The 22,396-nt window shown below is 49.6% G+C and overlaps 1 protein-coding gene across 9 annotated transcripts in view; it reads right to left on the bottom strand.

Annotated features, from left to right (window-relative positions):
- TRERF1 (transcriptional regulating factor 1) overlaps window positions 1-22,396 on the bottom strand; it is a 204,731-nt gene that overhangs the window by 38,468 nt on the left and 143,867 nt on the right. The gene's annotated exons all lie outside the window — the stretch shown is intronic.

Genomic DNA, 22,396 nt, shown 5'->3' on the forward strand with positions numbered 1-22,396 from the left:
AGATTCGGAGAGACTGATTTAGTCTGGTTTGAGCCCAAATAGATTTTTTAAAGATAAATAAATATTATTTTTAGACACAAGGGATGAAAGGAAGGGAGAGAAGGAGAGAAACATCAATGTGTGGTTGCCTGCTGAGGACCTGGCCCACAATCCAGGAATGTGCCCTGACTGGGAATCGAACTGGCAATCCCTTAGTTCTCAGGCTAGCACCCAATCCACTGAGCCACACCAGCCGGGGCTCAAACAGATTCTTTTGTGGACTTCAAACTGGGGTATGCGACGCCCTGGGAGCACACACAGACTGTCCAAGCATTACCCACGCAATTTCCAGATTCTCAACTTCCACAGAAACTCTTTTCTAGAACTGATGGGCGACAGGGGTGTGAGCTGTGCTTCTATACCTGCCGTTTTCACAATAGCCCTCCTCCTCCACAAAAGAAAGGCAAGCCTCTTACCCACTGTGGTCTAAATCTTACCTGCGTTTACTGCCCCAGGGATTAAGCTCTCGGCCATCACACAGGAGGACACTTAGAAAACTGAGAAAGCAAGCAACTCTAATAAATGTATAGTAAATCTTTTTTTGCATGGGGGGGTGGTTCCCTATCTTTTTTCTTTGACCTTACCCAAGGACTTTGTTTTCATAGCTTTTAGAGAGAGAGAAAGGGAGGGGGGAAAGGAGAGAGAGAAATACTGATGTGAGAGAAAAATACGGATCAGCTGCCTCCCGTACACACCCGGATCAGGAATCAAACCTGCGGCCTTTCGGTGCATGGCATGACACTCTAGACAAATGAACCTCCTGACCAGAGCTCCGGTTCTTTCTTTCTTTTTTTTTAATTAGCAAGGTCAAACAGAAGTAATTAAAATGAAACTGCTGGTGATCACTATGTGATTTTTGGCTCGTAACTCAGAAGCAGATGAAGAATTCAGTGACCCCGCTTTAATAAAACATTTATTTCTAGGTATGAGTTCACATGAGTGGGGGTTTTCAGTGCATGTAAATGAAAAACGGAAGTGCAGTCGATGCTGATCCTTGTCTTATGTCTCTCATGCAATAAATAACATTCTTCCTTGGATACATGAACACATGGAAGAAATAGCCCAGAAGCAGCAATATTCTGTTTCTGGACCTGGCTGATGGCTGCAGGGGTGGCTGACTACCCAGCCTGGACACTCCAACCTGGCCACACACAGGTATGTGCACTGCACGCCAATAAAAATGTACTTTAGCCCGTTAATAACTGGTGTAGCTCAGTGGATTGAGTGCAGGCTGTGAACCAAAGGGTCACCAGTTCAATTCCCAGTCAGGGCACATGCCTGGGTTGTAGGCCAGGTCCCCAGTGGGGGCCAGGTGAGAGGCAACCACACACTGATATTTCTCTCCCTTTCTTTCTCCCTCTCCCCAAAATAAATAAAATTAAAAAATGTACTTTATGTCTCTGTGGTCTACCCTTCTTATTGCCTTGTCCAGCTGAGGCCCTTCTTCCGTCACGCTGCTGCCTCTGCCTGAAACACTCTTTCGCTCTCTCCTCACTTGGCCAAGTGCTGCACATCCTTCAAGTGTGACCCCATCGCTTCCCAAAAACGTTCTTGCCCCCGGAATCTACGGCATTACCTGTTCCACGTACTTCTGTTAGCTTTCAACACAATTAAATTCAAAATATTTGTGGAATGAAAAAATTATTTAAAAAGATCATCCAGCATCACCATCTCACTAAGATGCATTTTCAATAGAATTTTAGTTTTTATGCTTATTAACTATTTATCCAAACTAGTAATACAGTTGTGTTGTTTTGATCAATTGCACACTATTAATAATTGTAATGATAACTCAAACCAGAACAAAATTTTAATACTTAGAGCTTTATGATTTCAGGAAATTAAAAAAGTTTTAACTTCATATAAAATTGTTACAGAGAAATATGATAGGGAAACAAATGAAAGAGTTTTAAGCGTAAAACCCTATTGCACATATTACATTTGGATAAAATTCCATGGGGAGAGTGAGACAAATAAAATTTCAAGGAGAAAAAGCAACACTGAACATTAATGAAGAACGTGTTCGTGCATTTTTAAAATGGGTGATGGTAGGTATCAGATTGCTATGGTGTTTGGAGTCTCCTGGATAGACTTAAAACAATGATGTAATAGTTTTACGTAAAGATACCAATGTTTATAATATACTGGGAATTGCATATTCTACAAACATATGATTAAAAGTGTAGATGTAAACTTATAAATGTATGAGGGGTATACAGTTTTAAAAAACCATTTTGGGGGGGCTTTTTTTGGTAGAGAATAAAGTTTTCATACACTCTCCAAGAAGGGAGAGGGGCGTGGTGTGGAGAGAGACACCAGCCCTTTTGTGGGGGCTTTTAGGCAGCAAACTTCGGGGAGCACGACAGTAGTCCCCCTCCAGCTGAAGGCTAGCCAGAGCCAGTCTCTGACCTTCCTGAACAGCAAAGAGGAGATGGGCAAATTTTGAGTGAGGGATTTGCTTTGGTGAAATGAAGGGTGGATGAAGGGAAGTAGCGGGAAGTTACACAGGAGCTGTGAGTGGCCACTGCAGGCTTCTGAGCAGAGGCCCGAGGATTCAGGGTATGAGGGCGCCGAGCTTCAGGAGCGAGGAGACCAACTCCCCTTGTGCTCACGACGTGGTCCATCTTACTTGGGAGCTTCAGCCCAGATTTGTGCATCAGAAGCTGCATTTTATCTTGACCACCCAAGTCTCTCGTGCGCGCATCAAAATTTGAGTAGCGGTGCGTTTTAGTAGGCTCTTGCTGCATACAGGTCAGATATAATTAAGAGCTGAAACTGGGTAATGGTGAGCAGGAAGTCAGAGAAATGAAATAAACATCCCCTGTGCAGCCAGTGGGAAGCGATTGTCCATCCTCCAAGTGTCCTGCCCTTCAGGGGCTGACGACCCTGTCTGTGGGGACATCCCTCCTTTCCTCACACATGTTCTCTCCCTTGACATCCCTACACATCGACGTGCGAGAGAAACATCAATTGGTTGCCTCTCACACTCCCCCAACTGGGGACCTGGCCTGCAACCCAGGAATGTGCCCTGACGGGGAATCACACTGGCGACCTTTCCATTTGCAAGACGATGTCCACCCCACTGAGCCACACCAGTCAGGGCCCAGATCCTCTTAACTCCAATTATTTTCCTCCGTTCCAAGACACCGAATCTGTCTTCTGGCCTTCCTGCCAGTTTCCCTGCGTTCAGTCTCGTCCAGTCTCCAGAGAGCCGCAGCAGAAAGAACTGTTCAAAACAAGACTCTGATCCTATCACGCCACTGTTTAACACCACTCATGCCATCCTAGCTCTCCCAGGTCAAAAATCAAGATCATGAACAAGGCTGACAGGGCTCCACGGAGTTCGTCCCCAGCCTTGCGACGAATTCCTCTTCTGTTCTTTACTGACTTCCCATCCCTCACCCCGAGCCATTCTGGTCTTCTCTCAGTTCCTCGAAGCTCCCACTATAGGAAGTTTGTACAAGCTGGTCCCCCCAAATTTGAGAGCTTTCCCTTCTCCCCGCTTCATCTCTCCAAGTCCTAGGCATCCTTCAGATCTCAGCTTAAACTATACTTTTTCAGAAAGTCTACCCTGACCCCCCAGCCCCAAGTCCGCACCAGGGGCCTTTTTTATGTGTTTTCATAAAACCACCTTCCTTCCCTTTGACTACTCTTCTGGTTTGTAATTGTGCCCCCACCGGGGCAAGTGTGTGATTAATGGACGTTTCTGTCCTGTGATCCTGTTCCCGCTCCCAGCACATTGTAGCCCCTCCAATAGGAGGGGTCATATTGATCAAATAAATGAGTCAATGAATGAGAAAATAAGATGGTGATCAAGTGTCCCAATGAACTGATACAGGTAGAAGTAAAAGTGTAGTTGAGCAGGTGTTAAGTTCCCCTGGAGAGTGTTAAGAGTTCATCTTGGTCCTGATGGACACACGGGGCTTGCGGAGGTGAGAAGACCAGGAAGGGTACGCCAGAAGAGGGGGCAGCGTGCATGAAGGCATGGAGTCAGGTGCAGGGGTCCATGCTGAGGCCCCAGTCCTTGTCAGGAACTCACCAACGTCCAGACTGAATTCATAAAGTAGGAATAAATCATGGGAGCCTTATGATGACGTCCAGCAGGGTTATCTGGTGGGCATTAGGGTCAGTGATTTCGGAGTGCCCTGCCAGGCTTAAACCTTGTCACTTAACCTTTCTTGAAAGCCCCGTCACAAAGTCACCTCCTCCAGGCAGAGTAACTTGTTGAAATTCACCAGACTGACCACACTGGATTTTGGGTCCCTTCTGTGCCTGTGGGTCAAATGGAAGCTGGGTAACTTTACCTCTGTTGACATGTCTGCTTTGCTAAGGGCTCCCAAATTGCTGGGCAAGAGGGATTACTTCGTGTTCTGCACTACAGGAGCCATTCTTCATTCATCGATATGTTTAGAACTGGAAAGGTACTTTATTCACATGCAAAGAGCGTCAGAAAGTCAGAGGCGGGTTCCCACAGTGTGGTTCCTGGGCCAGCAGATGCAGCATCACTTGGGGACCTGTCACCCACGCTAATTCTTGGGCCCCAAGCAGACGCACTGAATGGGAAACCAGCGGGGCGGGGCCCAGCAGTCTGGGCTTTAGTGAGCCCTCCTATCGAGTCTGACGCCCTCCCAAGCTGAAGATAGCCTTAGAGGTCCCCTAGTCTCCCCACATTACAGATGAAGAAACTGAGGCCAGAGATGGAACTGCCTAACCTACAACAGTGCCTGGCTCACAGTGGTGGGCAATCAAGAACCACGTTAAATGAAAAAGGGAAAAGAACTCCCCTAGAAAGACGTAAGGATGTAATGGCAAAACTATGTGCTATTTATTTTACATTAAATTTATCCATTTTTTGAATAGGCACTATATACACTCAAAATTCAAAAAGCATAAAGTAGTATACAAAAGAGTGAAAGTTAGCCCAAATAAATGCTTAAAAATAAAGTGAAAACTTAGAGCAAAATTTCAAAATAAGGGTATATGCGAGAAGTCTCCCCCCCCAACCACCCCCAGACTCCCAGCACCCTCTGGGACGATCACTCAGACTCTCGTCTGTTCCAGAGACACGTCATGTTTGCACAAGAACACTTGTGCAAACCCCCAGTCCTGCTGCTTCGACACAGTTCAGCACCTTGTCAAACGGCTACTTCAAACATAGCACTTAAAACCTGGAGACTTCCTGGCGAATTAGTCCATCTCAGAGAACCACTATTGTACCCACTCAGGATTCACGTCTTTATTACTTTTCTAATAAGGTAAGTGTTGTGCTCATTATGTATGTTTCCCATTGGGTAACTGGCACCAGGAGCTTTATCATTCATGAGTACATAACAGATCTACTACTTTCATAGTTCTTTGGTCAACTCCTCCCTTAGAGCCAGACTCCAGGATTCTGGAGTGGTTTCAAAAAATAAATGCCTCTACCAGCTGGGGGGCCCTCTACGCTCCCCCTGAAGCCTGACAGTCATACGACCTGCTTCCGTGCCTACCTGCCCTCTGGCTGTCCAGTCATTCCAAGGCCGGGGCAGCATCCCGCCCGTCTTGTGTTCCCAGTGACTAGGTCACAGCAGATGTTCAATAAACCCTCGCTGAATGGAAACGCCGAGTCGGGCAAAAGAGACCCAGAGCAGGCACTTCACCCCCAGGGTTTGACACGACCAAGGCCCGGAATTTACCACTTTCTGCTGTGGGCAGTGCGCTAAAGCGCACAGACCTCCAGCACAGAGAGAGGCTTCTGCACAGGGCTGGCTGCTAAGCAGTTCCAGCTTCGCAGGCCACCCGGTCTCTGTCCTGACTCTGCGCAGGTAGCAGGAAGCAGCCACGAAGTGTAAAGGAATGGGCCTGGCTGTTCCAGCACAGCTTAACTTACGGACACAGAAATTTGAATTTTATGTCATTTTCACGTCAAGAAATATTATTGTTTCTTCTCTTGATTTTTCTTCATCCATTAAAAAAATGTAAAAACACTTCTTAGCTCACGGGCTGTACAAGAACAGGCATGGGGTGGATCTGGCCACAGCCAGCTTGCTGTCCCTCCGCCCTCTCTCCGAACACCCAGGGGCGCCGGGAGACAGAGCACAGGCTGTTGCTATAGGAGGAGACCGTCCAAGAGAACCATCCTTTGAACCAGAGAGAGAGAGGGTGTTGACTTTGGTCGAGGTCTCAGCAGGACTTGTTTGCTTACAATTCGTGAGGGGTAACACCCTGCTCCAGCCAGACCGCCACCACTTGTTTAAGGAAGAAAAACAGAATGATTCCCCTTTTTCCGACACTGGGCCGTCGTTCTGAGACTGTATACACAATTCCCCAAATGACTCAGCTTAGGTTTTAGTCCAGCCTTCCTCCCAGGGCTGTCAAAGGACCTGAACTTGGATTTCCTTGGGAGTCTTTCTACTCCAGTTTTCTCCCCAACACCCCAAAGAAGGGGGAAGCCAAGGCACTTCTCCAAGACATGGACTCATGGTTCATGGTTCACGGTCTCCTGTAGAGCAATGATGCTGTTCTAAATGCTTTGTGATTGGTCTTCTGAATAAAGCCAGTGGGTATTTTACAATCCAGTAGCCCGATTACCATGCTGGAGTTCTGCCAATGGTTGCAACGGGCCCGAGGCCTTCGTCCGGGCAGAGACGGGCTGACTCCTGTTCCTCATGGCCCCAAGCCGCCTGTTACGGCTTTCATGCCTATTCTCAGCTGTGGGGGGACTTTCAAGGCTTCCTTTGGGAAGCAAGGGACATTTGCCTCTACAACCTTCAGCCTCACCCTGTGGCATCAACTGTTCCCTCCAAGCCCTGCAGATCAGGAGGGAGACTGACTCAGTCAGTGAGACCATCCACATGGAGGGTTTGGACTTTTCTTCCTGTGGACTGAAGAGTGCAGAAAGTTCCTGGTCCACATTGTCACTGTGTTCTCCTCTGGCTAGCAGTAATTCTCTACCCAGGAATTAACATCGTCTTCCTGGGTAACTGCCGCACGCTGCTCCTTCTCTCCCTCCCTAGCTGGCATGGAGGGTGTGGAAGCTGAAGATGTGGGAAGAGAAGACGCAACTGTAGGATCTCGGGTGGCTTCCTAGAGGAGGCAGCCATGGTCTGAGTAGGCCTTGTTGATGTATTCCTGGGTAGTTTTTCAAGCTACCCTCTTCTACAAGTGGCTGGTGGGGAGACTGGGGATATGGGAACGGACTATGTAACCACGGTGTGGTGAGCGGGGCACCAGAGAGCTGGAGGTTGATGAGAGGTCTGCAGAGAGAAGGCAAGGCAGGGAGACACCTGAACAATTCACACGTGAGTTCCTGAGGGACCCACATCTTGGCTACCTCATAATCACGTGTTTCTCCTAAGAAGGAGCTGCTAGGAGAATTTCAGGATCAGTCTGCAACCATCCTGAAGGCTAATTTGTGCCAGATTTGACTGGGTCATGGCCTCTGTCCTCACAGTCCAGAGACCAGCGTCTGTGCCCTCTCCCGTCTTTCATACAGACACACTGAGGACCTACTGTGCAAGGCTCTGCCAGGGCACAGACCAGCAAGCCTATGTCTTTAAGCTCCCAGTCTGGGGGGTGGAGGTGGGGCTTCCTAAAGATTCCAAGACATTTCACAAAGAAGAGGTAGAGGAGGGCCTTGAAGGGGGTTGAGGTCCCTCCAGCCAGGGACCAGGAGGCACAGGGGCAGACCCTTGTTGTTCGGGATGCTGGGAGGGTCTTGGCAGGGTGCCAGCTAGAGGGGTCTAGGCCTGGGCCCGCAGGGAGGATTCTCCACTCCTGTCCCCAAGGATTGAGACCCAGGCCTTATGAATCAGCCCTCGGGACTCTGGCCACAGAAAGGATGCCTATCCCTGAAGCTGACCTGGGCAGGGCTGGGCAGGGCAGGGCAGGGCAGGGCTGGGCTGAAGGAATGGGAGATTTCCCTCTAGTTGCTCTGACGAAGCTCTGGGGAGTGTGGGTATTGGGGGTGAAGACACAGGGGTAGGGGTGCTGGTTGGTGGGTAGATCTGGACCCCGTGGCTCCACCCCTGCCATCAGAGCGAATTATAAACAAGAAAGCACAAGTCGAACACCGACAAGCTATGTTTCTATCACTCAAGCCCACACTTGGTTGCTGACTTGCTGAGAGGGCCTACAGCCCACTGGCTTCCACTACAAGCGCATGAGGACAGGAGTGGCCAGCACTGTCACAGGGACACCCCAGACGGTAGGGATTCAGTTCCCAAATGGAGCAGCAGGCTTGGCTTGGTCTGTGGCCTTCAGAGACATGAGACTATGTAAAAATCAAAAACCCCTGGACACCCAAGGCCCCAGACTCAGAGAAACCAATCCCCCTTCTTTCTGAAAAATAGCTCACAGTTCACTGGGCCACAGCCTGTGACGCCGCCCTGTGTGTGAAGTAACTGCGCACCGGTGTTCTCCTGCTTGGGGTATTTTTAGGTATCTTTGTTCTCACGTTGTTCTCCTGCCTGTGCTTCAGACGGGAGGTACCCCAGGTTATGACGTCAGACCCTGTAAAGAGCAGCAGCAACACAGGCCTCACCCTCTGGCAATGCCACAGACCTCTTCAGTTGGAAGATGAGGACGCTTAGACGAGCACCCCCAAGGCCTCTGGCTCATAGCTCTGAGACTTTTGGGGGAATCCTGGGAGTCAAAAAACAGACCAGAGGGACGCCCCCTGTCTGGGGCTGGAGGCCCTCCTAGGAGCACTTCTCTGAGGGCATGACCTCTCTGAGGGCAGCCTTTCCAATCAGACGGAGGAGCTCCTCCTCATTCAAGGGCCCTGAGGGACCTCGTCCACCCAAGGAGCACCTTGAGCAGGCTCCCAGGGCCCCCAGGAAGCTGCAGAAGGAGGGGAACAAGGAGTGGACAGACCAAGGGAGCCAATGGGGAAGACATCCTGCAAGAGACAAGCCAGTGGAGCTGCTGTTTCGCCAGGAGGGCCTCGCTCCCGATCACAGCGTGTCAAGGCTAAGGAAGACCATATGCTTTAATTTACAGATGTGACAGAGAAGCCAAGCAGTTTAGAATGAAGGTGGAAGTGAACATTGCCTCCGATCCCCCTCACGACATCCGTACAGGCAGGAGTTTTGGGTGTGTATGGTGGGAGGGTCAAGGGGTGGCTTCCACCCACCAAACAGCACAAGAGGACATGGGAAAGCAAGAGGGTATCTTGTCCTTTTCTGGGTTTGCTCCTTCCTCTGCTATCCTTTACAACGCCCCTGGGAGGCCCCCAAACCTGGCTGGACTGGGTCCGGGTACATATCCTGTTGGCCATCAGCCTCTATGATCTTGCTGTCCCAATTTTTTGCCAAAACAGTTTCCTTTTGCTGCTATAAAACCAGAGGGTTGAGGCGATGCACCCGCCAGGGGCCCCTGTAGAAAGACTGTGGAGACACTGAGTGGACCAAACCCTCGGGGAAGGCTTCACGGCCCACACGTGTACTCCTCTATTTGCTGGAAGCAGTACTCCTCCAGGCCGGTCAGCCTGGGTGTTGTATGTTCAACCGGCACTAGGCTTAAAGTTCTACAGGAGAAGAATTGCGTCTCAATACATCTGTTTTAATGCCTCTGCCACCCTTTTCCACTGCGCCGCGGCCAGTGTTTAAGCCGAAGCAGATTCACTCGATGTTTATGAGATGCATCAAACCAGTTTGTCAGACATCAATACTGGGTACATGGCTGAAGAACGGGAACTGAAGGAGCCAAGGCCCTTCACAGGGAGCTGACATGGTCCAGCGCCAAGGCCAGGACACCAGCCTCAGGATGTCCCGGTGCTGAGCAGGTGTCCTTCAGCCCTGTGTGCAGATGGAACCCAGGGGGGTGGCCTGCCATTGGGATCGGGGGCAGCGGGAAAGGCACCAGCACTCTGCCGAGGAGCTGGACTAAGATGCTGCTCAGCAAATGGGAAGGAAGGGTGATAATGACCACTCTTCCACGGGCACTAACCTCAGGGCAGGCACGGCGCCACGCCCTTCACGGCAGGTGGGAACGTGCAGCATATGCCTTACGACCTTGCCAACTTGTGATGAACAAGTGTCCCCTTAGGGACCCCTGTGAAAATGTCTTTAGGATATACATCCAGGAGTTCAAAATTCCCTTTCTAATAGGTTGGTTACAGCAGAGATTCATAACATATGACACATATAACTGGTTTATAGACAAATGTGTGCACTACAGTACTGTTTGAAGAGCCAAAGGTTGAAAACATCCCAAATATCAATCAATAAGAGACTGGTGAAAGAGAGTCATGGAACATCCACATGATGGAGTAGTACACAGCTGTTATAAAGAACACAAACTATGAGCTGGTATAGAAAGATTGCCAAGGTTAAAATAGAATATATAGCCCTGGCTGGTGTAGCTCGGTGGATTGAGCACGGGCCTGTGAAGCAAAGGGTCACTGGTTTGATTCCCAGTCAGGGCACATGCCTGGGTTGCAGGCCAGGTCCCAGTAGGGGGCACATGAGAGGCAACCACACATTGATGTTTCCCACTCTTTCTCCTTCCCTTCCCCTCTCTCTAAAAATAAATAAAAAAAATATTTTTACAAAATTAAAAATTAAAAAATAGAATATATATATATATATATGTAAATAGTTGATTCTCATTATTCATGGTACTTATGTTCTACCGAGCTGCCATGAACACTGAATTAGCAAGCGCTGTACCTCCGCTTCTAGGGAAATACAGGGTTAGGTTCCCGTATGCCTCTGGTTGTAGCATTTTCTTTTTTTTTTAAGATTTTATTTATTTATATTTACACAGAGGAGAAGGAAGGAAGAGAGGGAAAGAAACATCAATATGTGGTTGTCTCTCATGTGCCCCCTCAGTGGGGACCTGGCCTGAAACCCAGGAATGTGCCCTGACTGGGAATCAAACCAGTGACCCTTTGGTTCACAAGCTGGTGCTCAATCCACTGAGCCACACCAGCCAGGGCTGGTCATAACATTTTCATCAACCAATCAATACATAATCTTGTTCATGTGCGTTTCTGTTTAAAGACACCTTATTAGCTATACATTGTTGATTCATTAACATTGAGCTCGTGGCCGACGCACTGTAACTCCTGTCTGACCGAGGCTTATCTAACACCTATTTTCTCTTCGAGGCTCATCACAGCCATCCTGCCCTGAAATTCTAGACAACACGTCGGCACTCTGCCTTGGGGCCACCAGAAACAGCAAAATCATCAACAAAAAGCACAAAAATATGAAAGCAAACAAACAAACAAACCCTGATACTATAGACCGTGAGGAGGACACTTGCTTATGGCATGGAAGCTGAAACAAGGCAGCAGGGCGGCAGCCTTGATGGGCTGGCTGGGTGTCATGCGACCCGGATTTCTCACTGTTCTGCGCATGCCCACCAATGGCCACGAAAGCGCCATAGGTATTGATTTTGAGGTTAGATGAATTGCAGAGAGCAGGAGAATTTGCAAATATGAAATCCGTGAATAATGAGGATGGACTATATAGTTATAGTTGCTTGTTATGCATAAAGAAAATCTGGAAAGGCCCTGGTTGGTGTAGCTCAGGGGATTGAGCGTGGGCCTGCGAACCAAAGGATGGCGGTTCGATTCCCAGTCGGGGCACATGCCTGGGTTGTGGGCCAGTTCCCAGCAGGGGACACACAAAAGGCAACCACACATTGGTATTTCTCTCCCTCTCTCCTTCCCTCCCCCTCTAAAGATAAATAAATAAAATCTTTAAAAAAAAAGAAAGAAAATCTGGAAAGAACAAGAAATTAGTAATAGCTGTCTATGGAGAAGGGGTATCTCTGGCCTGAATGGGAAGGAGGGTAGGAAGGAAACTTCATTTTATACCTTTTCATATTTTCTAAATTACTAAACCATGGGAATATACTGCTTCTTGAAAAAAATATATACAGCCCTGATTGGTGTAGCTCAGTGGATTGAATGCTGGCCTGCAAAACAAAGGGTCACTGGTTCAATCCCCAGTCAGGGCACAGGCATGGGTTGTGGGCCGGGTCCCCAGCAGAGGGTGCTCAAACGGCAACCACACATGGACGTTTCTCTCCTCTTTTTTCAACCCTTCCCCTCTCTAAAAAGAAAAGAAATGGTCCAGGCCTTTTCTTGGCTCACAGATCTGTGGAACAGAGCTGTGCATCTGTCTTCAATGCATAAAGCACACCATAATGCACAGTTTATAATTTTCCAGTTTCTGTAACAAGGAGTCGGAAGTCAGGATGCCGTGAGGGGAATGTGGGGACAGACTCCTTCCACTGGCTCAGGTTCTCTCCGCCCCAGGACCAGTCCTCAATGACTACCCCGCTCACCCAAAACTCGGCACCAACTCTCTTTTAGTGCTGCAAGTTCTTTCCAGAGCATTCAGTTTACTTTACACAGAAACAGCATTTATCTTTCTTTTTTGCATCCATAAGTCATCAGCTTACATGACAGTTATTGGACTTAGGGAGTTACAAGAGCAAGTACAAGGGGCACAAGCTGGTTCTGGTGGGTGGGAGTCTGGGGGCTGTGGGGAGGTCCGCTGCCATCCTTAGGCAGAGGCTGGTTAAGACAGCCTCACTGGTGTGTGACTGTGAACTCTAATCCAAGCCACCAGCAAAAAGATTAAAGTTTGCTGAAGGCTCAAACGATGGTTAGCATTTTTTAGCAATAAAACATTAAAAAAATTATAGTATGTAAATTTTATGGACATGATGCTATTGCACACTCAACAGACTACAGTATAGTGTAAACATAGCTTTTCTATGTACCAGGAAACCAAAACGTTCGCGTGACTCGCTTTACTGTGATGCTCACTTTACCACAGCATCTGGAACCAAACCCACAGCATCTCCGAGGTGGGCCTGCGCACTAGACAGCGCACGGTGGAGCTGAATTATGCCTTCCTGCGCTCCACATCCTAGCTGTGTCTGTGGATCAGGCACAGGCTCCCGGGAGGCAGAAAGCTGGGCTTCTGTGGTGTTCAGGGCAGACCTGGGATGGGGTGGGCCCTCAGCGAACATTTTGTGAAGTGAGAGGAACTTTCCCCTGCCAAAGGCCCTCATAGTGGGATTTCTGACAAAGCTGACATTTAGACATCAAATTTTAGGGGAAGGATGAGGAAAGACAGGGCTGTAACATGTCCTTAATTGCCCTGCTAGCCCCCCCAGTGGAGCTATTTGGGATATAAATCCTCAGCCTGAGTCCCCAGCTGCTCTTGGCTGATGCAAATCCTCCAAGAGTTCAGGCACCACGTGGCTTCCTCTGCTTGCAAAAGAGGGAAGAGGCCAAAGTCCACGCATGACCTGAACCCAAAAGGCCTTTGTCTCAGCAAATGACCGGGATGCTGCCTCACAGAGAAAATGGAGGCTATGGGCATTTACCCCTGCCCCCAAACAAACTTTCACCCCTCCACTGCGGCTCTGTTCTCTCTTCACTCATCTTAACTACAGGGGGAGCCTGAATCAGAAACCTGGGGCCCCAAGAGCCCGCCTCTTCTGATAGGTTCTCAGTTCCCGTTGGCCTCTCCTCCTCAGCACTTCCCTGGCCATCTTCTCTCATCCCCGCCGCCTCATGTGTGGGACAGGCACTTCACAGGCGGCCTCGACGCCTCCAGCTCCCTCACCCCTCTGCTTAAAGCCACCAGCGCTCCCTCTGCTAACAGAAAAAGCATCCAAACAGCTCGGCCCGGCTTACGAGGTCCCTCAGGAGATGGCCTCACCTGCCTTCCCAACCATTCACCCACATGCACACTGAGCTCCTGCCCTGTGGAGCTACAGTTTCCAGAATGCTGATCTCTGTGCCTGAAACCTCTTTTCCATTCTCCATCTTCTCAGTCTGCAAGTCCTGTTCAAACTTAGATCTTTCACAACACTTTCCCTGACTCTCAGCCATCCACTGGGACAAAATACTTGTGTGTCCACTCTGTACCAGGCACAGTGGATGTAACAGGGGTGGGTACGTGACATGATGTCGGTCTGCAGGCTGGGCTGCAGGGAGTGCCGGACATGGGCGGATGCAACTCCATGACTACAGTGAGTGGCTATCATCCAGGCCATGGCTGCAGCCAAAAGGTCAGGGGGGAATCAGCTGAGAAAGTCAAGGTGATGTAATCTGAAGGATGAGAAAGACGAAGCAGGGAATCAGTGTGGAAAGCTGCATTCCAGAGTCAAGGCCCTCTGGTAGGAGGGCATATATATGGTGGATACCAGGAACTAGAAGAAGGCTGGAGGCGGGACTATGGGTCAGGAGCTTGCTGAAGGGGTGGGGCCAGAACACCCAAGGTTCCTGAGGGTAGGAACATAAAGAAACTCCTGAGGAGTTTTGTTTATCCTACCAACAATGAGGAACCACGAAAGTGTTTTGAGCAGAGTGTGTGTGCATCCGTGTGTTTGTACAAGCATGTGTGACTGATCAGATTTTCATTTTGAGGAGGCCACAGGGTAGCCCAGGAGGGTATATATTCTAGACTTCACAGTCAAGAGGCAAAGTAGAGGCCGTGCTGTAGACACACAATTAAAAGAAAAAACGATCTTCTACAATAGTTTTGAGATAACTCGTAATATAATAGTAACTGAGTATAATTTTTTGTAATATAGATCTACTAATGAGAAGGACGGAAATATTTTTTGGAGCGATTTTTTTTTCCTCACTGGTGTCCAAACTCAGTGTTCCCATATTGTCAACTGTACACACGCCAACCCGCTTTTAGCCCACAAGCCATACAGAGCCCGGCAGCAGCTGGGTGTGGTCTGGGGAGCGCAATCTGTGAAGCCTGGTGCAGACAATGCCTGGAGGAGGGTGAGCAAGGATACGGGAGCCTTAGCTTTCTGCTGCGGTGCAGGCCGGGCAGCTTGGATGAGGGCGGTAATGGAGGGACGTTTCAAGGTGACCGTGACAGAACTTAGTGATGGAATGGGCACCGTGGTGCAGGAGCAGGGAGTCAAGATGACGCTGCCTGACTGTGTCCGGTCTGCACCAGTGGGAGGGAGCTCTGGGGACGCTCAGAAAGGTTGTGAGCCCCTGACAACAGGGAGTAAAAAGTAAGTACATGGAGGCAGAGACATGAGGAAAAAGACCAGAGAGCAAGTGAGAATGGGCCCAAGACTCAGCCTGTGTGTCTCTATTACACCACATAGCACACTGTTAACTGGCTGATCTGCCTCCACCATCAGACTGGGGCCTCTTCTGAGAAGGGCAGCATCAACCCTGTCTTGGGGGGCGGGCAAAAATGGGGCACCCACTGGGTGCTGAGGACACAAGAGTGGAAGGAGAAGGTCCTCTCACTTCCCAGTGGAAGCTGACTGCCGCCATGTCTGCTCTGAAGGGCTGACCATCTCCCGCCGCTGAGCTTTCACGGGAACTGCTTTTGATAAGGGTCCCTGGACCCTCCCGGTCACTTTAAATGACCCAGGTGTGTGTGGGCGCACACGTGTTCACATGCAAATCTCCTCCCCACACACTGTGGAACATGATTTGTGGTGATGCTGTATTGACAACAAACCATCAGCTGTCAGTTCAACCTGTCTAAATACTATGTTTCGTCACCCAGTACATCATTTTTTAATTAAAAGAAAAAAGTTAAGTGACGATCCCACTCCCAGCAAGGAGGGGAGAGAGAAAAACAATACAGGTTAAAGAAAATCAATTTCCTCCTCTTTTCTACCTTTCTCTTTCCTTTTTTGAATAGAAGAGTAAAAAGCTAACGGTTCCTTCTGTTTGAGCCCATGTGGGACGAGGAGGTCAACCCTGAGATGCAGCGTGACCTGCGCTTGGCAGGCCAGCCCCCGCCACAGCCAGGGGTCCTCGGGCCCAATGTGCAGTCTCTGATAAGGCCACCAAGGGAGGCTGCACCTGTCCTCACAGCCAATAGGAACATTTTGGAAAGCAATGTACAAAGCACAGACATACACTATTTTATTTTGTCCCCACTACAAATGGGTAAGGTCAGAATTATTTCCTCTATTTGAAAGATGAGGAAATTCACATGCAGGGGATGATCTNGGGGAGAGAGAAAAACAATACAGGTTAAAGAAAATCAGTTTCCTCCTCTTTTCTACCTTTCTCTTTCCTTTTTTGAATAGAAGAGTAAAAAGCTAACAGTTCCTTCTGTTTGAGCCCATGTGGGACGAGGAGGTCAACCCTGAGATGCAGCGTGACCTGCGCTTGGCAGGCCAGCCCCCGCCACAGCCAGGGGTCCTCGGGCCCAATGTGCAGTCTCTGATAAGGCCACCAAGGGAGGCTGCACCTGTCCTCACAGCCAATAGGAACATTTTGGAAAGCAATGTACAAAGCACAGACATACACTATTTTATTTTGTCCCCACTACAAATGGGTAAGGTCAGAATTATTTCCTCTATTTGAAAGATGAGGAAATTCACATGCAGGGGATGATCTGCCCAAGGTCACAGAATCAGTGTCAAGGGCTAGGCCCCCAGCCCTCTGATGCCAAGATGAGACTTCCTCTGATATTCTGCAGGGGCCCAGGTATCTCTTGCAGATCTGATTAGCATGAAGCTATTTCCCCTTGTTGGACCCTCCCAGCTCTATCCTTGACTTCTGAGGGGTGGGAGAGAGCTAGTTTATACCACAGTATAGACAAGCCCTGGGAATCTGGCCATTAGCTCCTAGCAGCCTTCAACTCTCCAGCATATAGCCATGAACTTGGAAGTATGAAGAAAAAAAACCTGGTGTATTTTACACCAAGAAAATTTTCTGGGCTTCAAGGACTAAGCTCCGGCTATCTGGTAAATGGTTTCCTTTACTCATCAGGAATTTTTCACTGAAGAGAAACACAGGGGCTATGTGACAGGCATTTTAGTACCGAGATCACTGGTTCTGGAGCCAGAAGACCATAGTTCAAATCCCATTCTTCCACTGGCAAAGTGAGGACCCAGCAGGCTGATCTTATCTTTTTCTTTTCATTTTGAGCCTCAGTTTTGGCACCTGTAAAAGAGGAATAACACTACCTACTGATCCAGGTGTTTTGAAAAGATTAAACAGGAGAACGCACGGAACCATGTGGCACCCAGTGAGGACTCACAGAGCTCACTGCCCTGGGTGGGGCTTCTGTTGTTTTGTTTGACTCGGGACAGTGCAGATCAGGCTCAATGACTCAGCTGTGATCGAATCAGTTTGGTTATTTGTTTCCTGGGCAACCTCCAGCCCTTCATTTGTTTCAATGAGCAGAATGGTGCTTGGGGGCAGGAACTGGCAGAAGCGGACTCAGGAAGGAAGAGAGAAAAACCTGTCCGCTGGAAAAACCTCAGTAGTCTGGCCCTCTGGGGTAGGGACCAACAACCACACTAGCCCTGACACCCTCTGAAAGCACCACTGCATCAGGGCACATGCACTGGTACACACTGTGGAGATACAGAAACGTAAAGACCACAGGGCACTTAGTGTATTGTCCACTGGGCAGAGGAATCGACACAGGAGTGCAGATGCAGATGCTCATGTGACTTGCTCACTGTTGGAGGGAGTTTCCAGGGCAGGTCAGCCTCTGCAGGAGAGGCCCGCGGTTCTCCAGGGGTCAGTGCAAGTCGGGAGATGCCTACAGGGAACTCTGAGTGTGCCCGGGCCAGGCCCAGTCGTCCAATGTGGTACCAGTAATGAAGAAGGTGTTCTGCTCTCTGCACCTAGCTTCAAGCAGGCCAAGACCCCAGGCAAGGAAAAGAGAAGTCACTATTCAGTGGCCATCTAAAGCTTATGAATATCTGCAGTTATCGTCAAAGAAAAAAAGTTGCAAGGGGGGGCAGTCATCCGTCGAGTCATTACATTCCCTCCATGACACCAGATAAGGAGACAGTCTACTTCCTTTCCTGTTTCGAGGAGGCCCCCAGCTCTCAGATTCCAGGAAACTGGCGGTAACTCTGTCCACATCATATCTGCCTTTCTGTCTGCTTAAAAAACAGCCCCTGTTAAGGGACGTGGGACACCCTGTCTCGGTGGCCTGCATCTGCAGCCTGATCTGACAGGCCAACAAGAGCCTTCTCGGTGGAAGCTCCTAACGCCCTCAAAGCTCATGTCAGCCTCACAGACGTTACAGGAGAAAAATGAGGCCAACATAACCCTTACCATTTTGGGGACACCCTCACACCCATTATTTTTCCATGAGGCAGACCCAGCAGGAGGCTGTATTCCCATCTGAGCTAAGTGACAGAAGCTCCAAGGGTGAAAGGGCTTTATTTCCAAAGGTTCATACCAGCTGCTCAAGACGCAAACCTGGAGAAGACAGCCGGGTGCCTCTGGTCCCAGGCCAAAGAGCCCCCAGAAGCCACAAAACCACCGCCACTGAAATGAGACCGACCAGGGCCTCCATGAGGCTTAAGTGTCCTCCAAAAAATACAAGCAAGAAGGCATCGTGGAAGTGCAAAGAAACAAACTCCTATTTATATGATTCTTCAATAAAAATGTGACAGACTTCTCTGAATAGCTCGTTTTATCCTCCTCGTTCCCTCCTTTCTTGGTCTCTGGACCTGAACCAAGTCTCCCCCGTCCTCTTCACTGTGTGCACACAGATTATCTCCCTCTTCATGGGACACTCGCAGGAAATTTACACATTCTCAGATGGGGTTCTTGTAAGCCCACTTCCCCTGCCCTCCACCCCACCCCCACCCCGCTGCTGTGTATTCAGGAAATGCAAACCCAATATAGAGATAACCCAGACCAAACAGAAAAGGAGACCAGCCCTGTGACCTTGATGCACAAATGACTTCCCCTCCCTACACCGCACACTCAGCTTCTGCAGAACGAGGAGCTTGGACCCCGTGGGCTGCAAGGAGGGCCCTCTGCCTCTGACCCGGGAAGGCTCAGCTGGGTGAACCTTCCAGACCCTACCTGTCTCAGGGACAGCCGACAATCCTGACACAGGAGACTGAGGCAGCAGGGTTTTCCACCTCTGCCACCCGATCCCTGAGGACCCCAGCCCCACGTGGGGAAAGAGTGCTGAGAGACGTGAGATCTGGATTCTGGTCTCAGTTCTGCCATCTTTTAGAAAAAGATGGGGAGTGAGTGGAAGAGCCTATCAGAGCATCCTTCAGCGCCAGCTATGGTATTTTCATTAAAAAAAAAGAATAATGTATATAATTAGAATAATAACTCAAAAATATTTTTTAGAAGGGAAAGTGACCAACAGTGAGAAGGAGCTGATGGTCAATCTCCACACAGCACATGAAGACTCGGTTTATAGCGTACTCCACCGGCTTTTATGTGGCCAAGCGTGCATCTGGGGCCTCTGCTTGGGGGCCTCCTGTCTCCACGTCTTCGTCTCGGGCAGCCTCTTATTTCCCTTTGCAGGGCTCAGTCAACAAAGAGACCTCAGCCTGGGCATCACCAGAGTTGAGTTCCTCATGGGCAAGGCCAGTTGGACGGTGCAAGTAATCAATTTGGCTCACAGCTCTGAGCAACTAAAATGGAGGAGGGACAGGAAGCATGAATCATTACTGGGAGAGAAGTTGTTAATAGACTCTGAGGTTTGCAGGCGGGGGTGCGCCCGGCCCCACAACTGGGTCCGGGAGATCCAGGACATGGTCTCTGGGGCTTGCGGAGAAGGAATAAGCCTCTCCCTAATTCCAGCAGCATCAACACTCAGGCTCTAGGAGTCCCCACCCTTCTAGATATCTGAGCAGCTCTTAGAAAAAGAAGGCAAGTAGTAAACTCTGAATAATTTTTTGGTATTCACAGACTAAACTGCCAGGCCTTGGCTGGGTGGCTTGGTTGGTTAGAGTATTGTCTTGTACAAAAGGTTACAGGTTTGGTTGAGTATGGAGACTCAACCTAGGTATGTGGGTTGAGTCTCCATCTGGGGTGCATATGGGAGGCAACCAGAATGGTATTTCTCTCTTATATGGATGTCTCTCTCTCTTTCCCCTCCCTTCCTCTCTGTCTGAAATTAATAAACATAGACTTGGGCGAGGAATAAAAAGAGAGAGTGAGAAGAAAGTTGCCAATCCCTGTTTTACAGAAGCCGGTGGGTGGCCTGGAATGAACTGAAGCATTTGTCAGAAGTCAAGTGCAAATCCATTCAAGACCACCACGTTCACGGGCCATGAGCGGTCTGAAACACAGTCAAGTATTAACTGCAGGCCTTCTCAGGGCTGTTGATAGGCTAATGGAGGTGGCTGTCCCGGGGGACCCCGTAAGTCACTGGAAGCCTCCCAGTGAGTCTCACTGGGTCATTCGAAGGCCCACCGGTCTCCACACCTCAGTTCACACCATTTCTACACCCAGAAGGTGCCAGGTTCCTTTTCGGGCGCCTCACCCTGTCTGCCCCACAGGGCTGGCTCGAATCTACCTCTCCCCGCCCTCCCTGACCATTCGGGGGTACGGTGCGGCCCCCCTTGGAAACCTACTCTGAATACCCGACACGCAATCTTATGAAGTTGGTTTAACCTTTGTGCATTTTGGGGTTGTAAAGTCTTTTTAAATTAATAGAGTTTATTTTCTAGAGCAGTTTTAGGGTCGTAGCAACTCTGAGTTTTTTATAGCACTTACCCACTGTACGAAGCCAGAGTGCTACAAATAGCAGGTGCTGAAAAAAACTGTTGCCTGATAGATATCAAACCAGGAAGTGATGCAAATCTGAGAGTGACATCAAGCCACTTACTAGAAGGGAGTGTGTGAAACAAAGTGTCACATCAGTTGTAAAAGTGAAAGTAAAACGGACAGTGAAGACCACCCCTCCCACCCCCACCAGACCCGTCTGCAGCAGAGCGGTGCCCTCCCTGCGCCTGCAGGCTCCACAGGGAGATTCCCCAGAGAGCAGGTCAGGACTCCACGGCAGAGGCCTCGAAGGGAGGCCGAGATGCCGGGGCGCCCCGCTTCTGGAGCCCGTGTGAACTATGGCCAACGTGCTCTGGGTCCCCTCACATTATTTTTAAGAGGATCCCATCTGAAGAACCTAACAGTGAGACACTAGACTTCTGCCTCCATTTTCATCACATTTCCTAAACCAGCTCTGTCAACGTAACAGCATCCCTGAACAAGAGCACATGCCTTGCGGGGTCCGTTCTCAGCCACAGTAATACTGACCACCACGGACTGAGTGCCTTCACTGCTCCAAGCTCATGGTACGAGCTTTATGTACATGGGTCTCATTCAGTTCTTGAATAGTTTCATCTGTTGTCCCCATGTTACAGATGAAGACACTGAAGCTTAGAGACACTAAGCTAGTGAATTCAAATTCAGCTCTTGGTCCCTGACCCAGAGTCCCAAGGCCTCCTCAAGGTACAGGAAGGACTGGGTAGGGGAGGGGCATAGAGAAGAGGAAGAAGGAGTTTCGTGAGGACAAGAAACTGGCGAGGTGCCCTGGTTGGTGTGGCTCTGTGGACTGAGTACCGGCCTGTGAACCAAAGGGTCCCCAGTTCAATTCCCAGTCGGGGCACATGCCTGGGTTGCGGGGCCAGGTCCCCTGTAGGGGGTACACAAGAGGCGACCACACACTGATGTTTCTCTCCCTCTCTTTCTCCCTCCCTTCATCTCTCTAAAAATTAATTAACTAATTAATTACTTTTTTAAAAAGCTGGCAACATCTAGAGGAGGCGCATGGGGGCCGGTGTGGGTTCAGGAGGCCTGCGCTGAGCGGGAGAGAAGCAGGGGAATGCTGGTGACCGCCAGAGAAATGGGCCACGAAATACGCAGGAGCCATTTCCTCTCTCAAGGAAGATAAACAATAGATTCATAAACAAATTTTACAAAGCTGTCCAACTATTTAAAGCGTTCTGGTAGGAACTCATATCCGTTGTAAGCATTAGGCTTGTCCGCCCCCTAAACTGGTCAAGTTATCTTGGGGGAAGGGAAGGTGGGCAAAGGGGATAGGAAAGGGACTCACTCCTCCCCAGCCTGTGGCCTGCTGGCCCTGTGACGACAGTAGGCAGCTCTACGTGTCCTCTGAGAGGCCCGGTTCACTCCTCTTCCGAGTGAACAGGAGTAGTCACGCCTGCCCCACAGGGCTGTGGTGGAGAAAAAAAAGGTACACATTCTGGCCACACACATACTTTTCTTGACCTTTCTAACTGAAGCAGCTAAGATGTGGGATAACACTTAAAGTACAGAAAACATACACACATTACTGAGCTGATACAAATGGGAGGATTCTTCAAAGACCAAAATCAAGCCAAAAGCAGGACCCTTGGGAGGTAGCCTAGCAGCAACACTGGCTTTTCCCTGAGGGTCCCGGCTGAACCCTAGGTGTTCTGTTTCCCGTGGGAGCTGATTCACAGGGTTCCAGAAACGGGAGAAAAAGCCTACTCCCTCCATGAAGCTGGGACTCCAAAAGGCTCCACCCTCAGTGAGTGAGAGACAGAAGAATGCTGGGCCCTGGAAGGAAAGCAGCTTTGGGAAGGTAGGATCTGGGCAGGCAGTTGGGGGGGTGGGGGTGGTCAGCAGAGGTAGGGGGGTGGGGATGTTTCC

The sequence above is a fragment of the Sturnira hondurensis genome, unplaced genomic scaffold (assembly GCF_014824575.4).
Source record: "Sturnira hondurensis isolate 20B ecotype Veracruz unplaced genomic scaffold, ASM1482457v3 Scaffold0000880, whole genome shotgun sequence".
Taxonomy (NCBI): Eukaryota; Metazoa; Chordata; class Mammalia; order Chiroptera; family Phyllostomidae; genus Sturnira; species Sturnira hondurensis.